At 38.7% G+C, this 7,311-nt stretch overlaps 1 pseudogene; it reads left to right on the top strand.

Moving 5' to 3' along the window:
* The first annotated feature begins 6,464 nt into the window (after positions 1 to 6,464).
* Positions 6,465 to 7,013, top strand: LOC123413074 (annotated as a pseudogene).
* The last annotated feature ends 298 nt before the right edge of the window (positions 7,014 to 7,311 follow it).

Below are 7,311 nucleotides of genomic sequence, written 5' to 3'. Positions count from 1 at the left end.
AGGGAGAAGTGGTTTAAATATCATCCTCCCATAGAAGTCAATGTAGTAAAACCCAATCCAGTTGAAGAGAAAGTCATTGCTTATAATGATTCTATTGTTCCTAGTGCTTACATTGAGAAACCACCTTTCCCTACTAGAATAAAGGATCATGCTAAAGCTTCAAGTGTGATACGTAAGGGCTACATTAGAACACCTACACCCCGTGAGCAAATTAAAGTTGAACCTAGCATTGCTATTATTAAAGATCTCTTGGCCGATAATGTTGATGGGCATGTTATTCAATTCTGTGAAGATGCTGCTAGAATTGCTAAACCTCATGCTAGAGACAAACATAAACCTATTGTTGGCATGCCTGTTGTTTCTGTTAAGATAGGAGATCATTGTTGTCATGGTTTATGTGACATGGGTTCTAGTGTTAGTGCAATACCTCGATCTTCATATAATGAAATTAAATATGATATTGCACCTGTTGAGATGGAATTTGTTGATGTTACTATTCAACTTGCTAATAGAGATACTATCTGCCATGCGGGAATTGTTAGAGATGTTGAAATCTTGTGTGGTAAAACTAATTATCCTGCTGATTTTCTCGTTCTTGCTACCACACAAGATAGCTTTTGTCCCATCATATTGGGTAGACCTTTCCTCAATACTATTAATGCTCAGATTGATAGTTACAAACAAACTGTTACTGTTGGCTTTGAAGGTGTGTCACATGAATTTAATTTTTCTAAGTTTGGTAGACAACCTCATGAAAAAGAATTGTCTAGTAAGGATGAAATTATTGCTCTAGCTTCTATTGTTGTGCCTCCTACTGATCCTTTAGAGCAATACTTCCTTGAATATGAAAATGATTTGCATATGGATGAAAGGAATGAGATAGATAGAGTTATCTTTGAACAACATCCTATCCTTAAGAATAATTTGCCTGTTGAATTACTTGGAGATCCACCTCCACCAAAGGGTGATCCTGTGTTTGAGCTTAAACAATTACCTGATACTCTTAAGTATGCTTATCTTGATGAAAAAGAGATATATCCTCTTATTATTAGTGCTAAACTTTCAGAGCATGAAGAAAAGAAATTATTGAAAACTCCGAGGAAGCACCGTGCTACTATTGGATATACTCTTGATGATCTTAAGGGCATTAGTCCCACTCTATGCCAACATAAAATTAAAACTGGTCCTGATTCCAAACCAGTTGCCGATCATCAACAAAGATTAAATCCTAAGATGAAAGAGTTGGTAAGAAAAGAAATAATAAAGCTCCTGGAAGCAGGCATTATCTATCATGTTGCTCATTTTGATTGGGTAAGTCCGGTGCATTGTGTCCCTAAGAAGGGAGGTATTACCGTTATCTCTAATGATGAAGATGAATTGATTCCACAGAAAATTGTTATTGGCTATAGGATGATAATTGATTTTAGGAAATTAAATAAAGCTACTAAGAAACATCATTACCCTTTGCCTTTTATTGATCAAATGCTAGAAATATTGTCTAAACATCCACACTTCTTCTTTCTAGATGGTTATTCAAGTTTCTCCCAAATAACTGTTGCACAATCTAATCAGGAGAAAACCACTTTTACTTGTCCTTTCGGTACCTTTGCTTATAGACGTATGCCTTTTGGTTTATGTAATGCACCTGTTACCTTTCAAAGATGTATGATGGCTATATTCTCTGACTTTTGTGAAAAGATTGTTGAGGTTTTCATGGATGATTTCTCCGTTTACGGATCTTCTTTTGATGATTGCTTGAGCAACCTTGATCGAGTTTTGCACAGATGTATGGATACTAACCTTGTCTTGAATTGGGAGAAGTGCCACTTTATGGTTAATGAAGGCATCGTCTTAGGACTAAAATTTATGAAAGAGGTATTGAAGTCGATAAGGCTAAAGTTGATGCGATCGAGAAAATGCCATGCCCTACAAACATTAATGGTATAAGAAGTTTCCTTGGTCATGCTGGTTTCTATAGAAGGTTCATTAAAGACTTCTCTAAGATTTCGAGGCCTCTCACCAATCTCTTGCAAAAATATATTCCATTTGTTTTTTATGATGATTGTGAAGAAGCATTTGAAATACTTAAGAAGGCCTTGATAACTGAACCTATTGTTCAACCACCTGATTGGAACCTACCTTTTGAAATTATGTGTGATGCTAGTGATTATGCTGTTTGTGTTGTTCTAGGAGAAAGAGTTGATAAGAAATCAAATGTTATCCATTATGCTAGTAAAACTCTAGAGAGTGCCCAAAGAAACTATGCTACTACTGAAAAAGAATTTTTAGCAGTTGTGTTTGCATGTGATAAGTTCAGATCTTATATTGTTGATTCCAAAGTTACTATTCACACTGATCATGCTGCTATTAAATATCTAATGGAAAAGAAAGATGCTAAAGCTAGACTTATTAGATGGGTTCTCTTGCTACAAGAATTTGATTTGCATGTTGTTGATAGGAAGGGTGGTGAGAACCCCGTAGCAGATAACTTGTCTACGTTGGAGAATGTTCTTGATGACCCACAACCTATTCATGATAGCTTTCCTGATGAACAACTGAATGTCATCAATGCTTCACGCAGTACACCTTGGTATGCTGATTATGCTAATTACATTGTTGCTAAATATATACCACCTAGTTTCACATACCAACAAAAGAAAAAGTTCTTTTATGATTTGAGACATTACTTTTGGGATGATCCTCACCTTTATACAGAAGGAGTAGATGGTATTATTAGACGTTGTGTACCTAAGCATGAACAGGGACAGATTCTATAGAAGTTTCACTCTGAGGCTTATGGAGGACACCATGCGGGAGATAAAACTGCACACAAGGTATTGCAATCCGGTTTTTATTGGCCTACTCTCTTCAAGGATGCTCGTAAGTTTGTCTTGTCTTGTGATGAATGTCAAAGAATAGGTAATATCAGTAAACGTCAGGAAATGCCTATGAATTCTTCACTTGTTATTGAACCATTTGATGTTTGGGGTTTTGATTATATGGGACCTTTTCCAAAGTCTAACGGGTATACTCATATTCTAGTTGCTGTTGATTACATTACTAAGTGGGTAGAAGCTATCCCAACTAGTAGTGTTGATCATAACACCTCTATTAACATGCTTAAAGAAGTCATTTTTCCTAGATTTGGAGTCCCTAGATATTTAATGACTGATGGTGGTTCACATTTTATTCATGGTGCTTCCCGTAAAATGCTTTCTAAGTATGATGTCAACCATCGAATTGCATCTCCTTATCATCCTCAGTCTAGTGGTCAAGTAGAGTTAAGTAATAGAGAAATTAAACTAATTCTGCAAAAGACTGTCAATAGGTCTAGAAAGAATTGGTCTAAGAAACTTGATGATGCATTGTGGGCTTATAGAACTGCTTAAAAGAATCCCATGGGCATGTCTCCGTACAAAATGGTTTACGGTAAAGCATGTCATTTACCTATTGAGCTAGAGCATAAGGCTTATTGGGCAATCAAAGAGCTCAACATTGATTTCAAACTTGCTGGTGAGAAGAGGTTATTTGATATTAGCTCACTTGATGAATGGAGAACTCAGGCATATGAAAATGCCAAGTTGTTTAAAGAAAAAGTTAAGAGATGGCATGATAAAAGGATACAAAGATGTGAGTTCATTGTAGGAGATTATGTCTTGCTATACAATTCTCGTTTAAGATTTTTCCCAGGCAAGCTTCTCTCTAAATGGGAAGGTGCTTACATTGTTGAGGAAGTATATCGTTCCGGTGCCATCAAAATCAACAACACGGAAGGTAATTTTCCGAGAGTTGTAAATGGGCAAAGAATCAAGCATTATATCTCATGTACTCCCATAAATGTTGAAAGCAATATTATTAATACCATAACTCCGGAGGACTACATAAGGGATGTTCACCAACCTGTTTCAGACTCCAAAAACGAAGAGGTATGTGATTCGGTAAGTAAACCGACTACAAAACTTCTCCAATAGCAATTTTTCTCCATTTTGGAATATTTAGAAAAATAGAAAAAATTAAAGTAGTCCGGAAAGCGCACGAGGAGGCGACAAGCATGCCAAGTGCGCCCAACCCCCCTGGGCGCGCCTGGGGGACTCGTGAGCACCTCGTGTGCCTCTCGGACTTCGTTTTCTTATGGAATACTCATTTTGGTCGGTAAAAATTAATTATATAATCTCCCGAAAGGTCCGATCCTCGTATCACGCAAATATCCTATGTTTTCGTTTCGAGCTGATGTCCAGACAGATCTAGATCTCTATGGCGTCCCCAAAAGTTCCGAAGGACAAGTTCTTCGAGAAGGTCATCAATCCCTACCTCGCGGAGGTGCTGCAACACCCTCAATCTATTGAGATGCATGAGGGGGTGCTGCACATCCGTGATGTTGAGGGGCCCAAGAGGACCGGAAGCGTAGAGGCGAGGCTCGAAGCAATGGAGCAGCAAGTCTTCAAGTGCCAAGGGATCGTGGAACGCTGAGTCAACGCCAACCACATGATGATCACGGAGTTCACCAACAAGCACAAGATCGATCCCAATGACATAGAGAAGCACCTCTCCAGGCTCTATGATAGAATCGATCACCTCCAAGCCCAGATCTACGACCTGCAGAACCAAAATTGTGAGTATGAGTATAGATTTAAAGGAATGCGGTTTGCTGAAGATTTGAGGATTCCGGAGACTCGATCATCTTTCCATGATGGAAAACCTATGCCTTGGAAGACGGAGAATCAACTCCACACTCCAACAACTCCACCACCATCTCCCCCGAAGGAAGACAATTAAACACGGGTATGGGCACTCCCCTTGGCTTGTGCCAAGCTTGGGGGACTGGCCCCGGTATCGTATCAACATCACATCTTTTGCCTTTACCTTTTTCTTAGTTCGATCCTTGTGGCAATATCTTTATCTAGTAGAATAAAGTTCGTAGTATGATCTAGGCTTGAGTTTTGCTTTGTGTTACCCCTATTGTAATCGAGTTCGTGAAGTATATAATAAGGAGTGTTTTAGTTAAGGGCCTTGCTTCATGCCATGATCTAAAGAAAAGAATAATAACAGAACAAAAGCATGAAAGATCATGTGATGAACTTATGGGAAGTGATGGCTTCACATATAAAAATAATATTGATTGAAACTTTTTGTGGGTGGACAAACATAGACCTTGGTCATTATTGCAGTTAATAGGAAGTAATAAAGAAAGAGAGGTTCACATATAAATATATCATCTTTGACACCGTCTATGCTTGTGAACACTCATTAAACTATTACATGCTAAGAAGTAGATGTTGGACAAGGAAGATAACATAATGAATTATGTTTGCTTGGTTCCGAACAATGTCATATGACTAGAGATCCCTTAGCATGTGACGCTTGTTTCCACCTCATATCAGCCAAAACTTCCGCACTAAGTAGAGATACTACTAGTGCATCCATAAACCCTCAACCCAGTTTTGCCATGAGAGTCCACCATACCTACCTATGGATTGAATAAGATCCCTCAAGTAAGTTGTCATCGGTGCAAGCAATAAAAATTGTTCCCTAAATATGTATTATCTATTAGTGTGTGGAAAATAAGCTTTGTACGAACATGTGATGAGGAAGACATAAAAGAGACAGACTGCATAACAAAGTTCTTTAGCACGGGAGGCAATATAAATTGATGTTCCTCCACAATAAGAGATCACACATCCAAACCTCAAAAGCGCATGACAACCTCTGCTTCCCTTTGTGAAGGGCCTATCTTGCACCTTTACTTTTTATCTTTAAAAGAGTCATGGTGATCGACACCAATTCCTTATTTCGCCTTTATCTTGGCAAGCGTCATGTGTTAGGGAAACATCTATATTCATATATCAACTTCGAATTAAGTAATCATGAATTATTATAGTTGACATTACCCTTGAGGTAAGTAGTTGGGAGGCGAAACTATAAGTCCCTATCTTTCTCTGTGTCCAACTGAAACTTTGATCTCATGATTACCGCATGAGTTTTAGCAATTGTAGAAGACTAAAAGATGATTGAGTATGTGGATTTGCTTTACAAGCTCTTATTTCACTCTTTCTGATGTTATGATAAATTGCAATTGCTTCAATGACTAAAGACTATTGGTTGTTAATTCTCAATAAGGTTCTTGACCCATACTTTACATTGTGAAGGAATTGTCACTTTAGCATAAAAGATTATATGATGTTATTGTTGTTCTAAATATGATCATGATGCCTGCATGTCCGTATTTTATTTTATCGACACTTCTATCTCTAAACATGTTGGCATATTTATTGATCTCGGTTTCCGCATGAGGACACGCGAGGTCTAAGCTTGGGGGAGTTGATACGTCAATTTTGCATCAAGCTTTCATATTGATATTTATTGCATTATGGGCTGTTATTACACATTATGGTACAATACTTATGCCTTTTGTGTCTTATTTTATAAGGTTTACATGAAGAGGGAGAATGCCGATAGCTGGAATTCTGGGCTGGAAAAGGAGAAAGTTTGAGATACCTATACTACACAACTCCAAAGGCCATGAAAAACAGCGAGGAATAATTTTGGAATATATAAAAAATACTGCGCGGAAGAAATACTCGAGGGGAGCCACCAGGAGGCCACAAGCCTGCCAAGCGCGCCTACCCCCCTGCGCGGAAGAAATACTAGGTGGCTCATGGGCTCCCTGTTGCCCCTCTGGCTCCCATCTTTTCCTATAAGGAGGGTTTAGTCCCAGAAAAAATCAAGGGAGAGCTTTCCAGAAGAAACGCCACCGCCACGAGGCGGAACTTGAGCAGAACCAATCTAGAGCTCTGGCAGGGCCGTCTTGCTGGGGAAACTTCCCTCCTGGAGGGGGAAATCATCGTCATCATCATCACCGACACTCCTCTCCTTGGAGGGTACTCATCTCCATCAACATCTTCATCAGGACCATCTCATCTCCAAACCCTAGTTCATCTCTTGTAACCAATCTCTGTCTCGCGACTCCGATTCGTACTTGTAAGGTTGGTAGTAGTGTTAATTACTCCTTGTAGTTGACGCTAGTTGGATTACTCGGTGGAAGATCATATGTTCATATCCTTAATGCTATTCAATACCTGTGTGATCATGAACATAATTATCCTTTGTGAGTAGTTACGTTTGTTCCTGAGGACATGGGATAAGTCTTGCTATAAGTAGTCATGTGAATTTGGTATTCGTTTGATATTTTGATGTGTTGTATGTTGTCTTTCCTCTATTGGTGTTATGTGAACGTCGACTACATAACACTTCACCATTATTTGGGCCTAGAGGAAGGCATTGGGAATTAATAAGTAGATGATGGGTTGCTAG

This window comes from Hordeum vulgare, chromosome 7H (assembly GCF_904849725.1).
Source record: "Hordeum vulgare subsp. vulgare chromosome 7H, MorexV3_pseudomolecules_assembly, whole genome shotgun sequence".
NCBI classification, from domain to species: domain Eukaryota; kingdom Viridiplantae; phylum Streptophyta; class Magnoliopsida; order Poales; family Poaceae; genus Hordeum; species Hordeum vulgare.
Note: the sequence above shows the minus strand (reverse complement) of the source record. Positions and strands in the feature narration are given on the sequence as shown.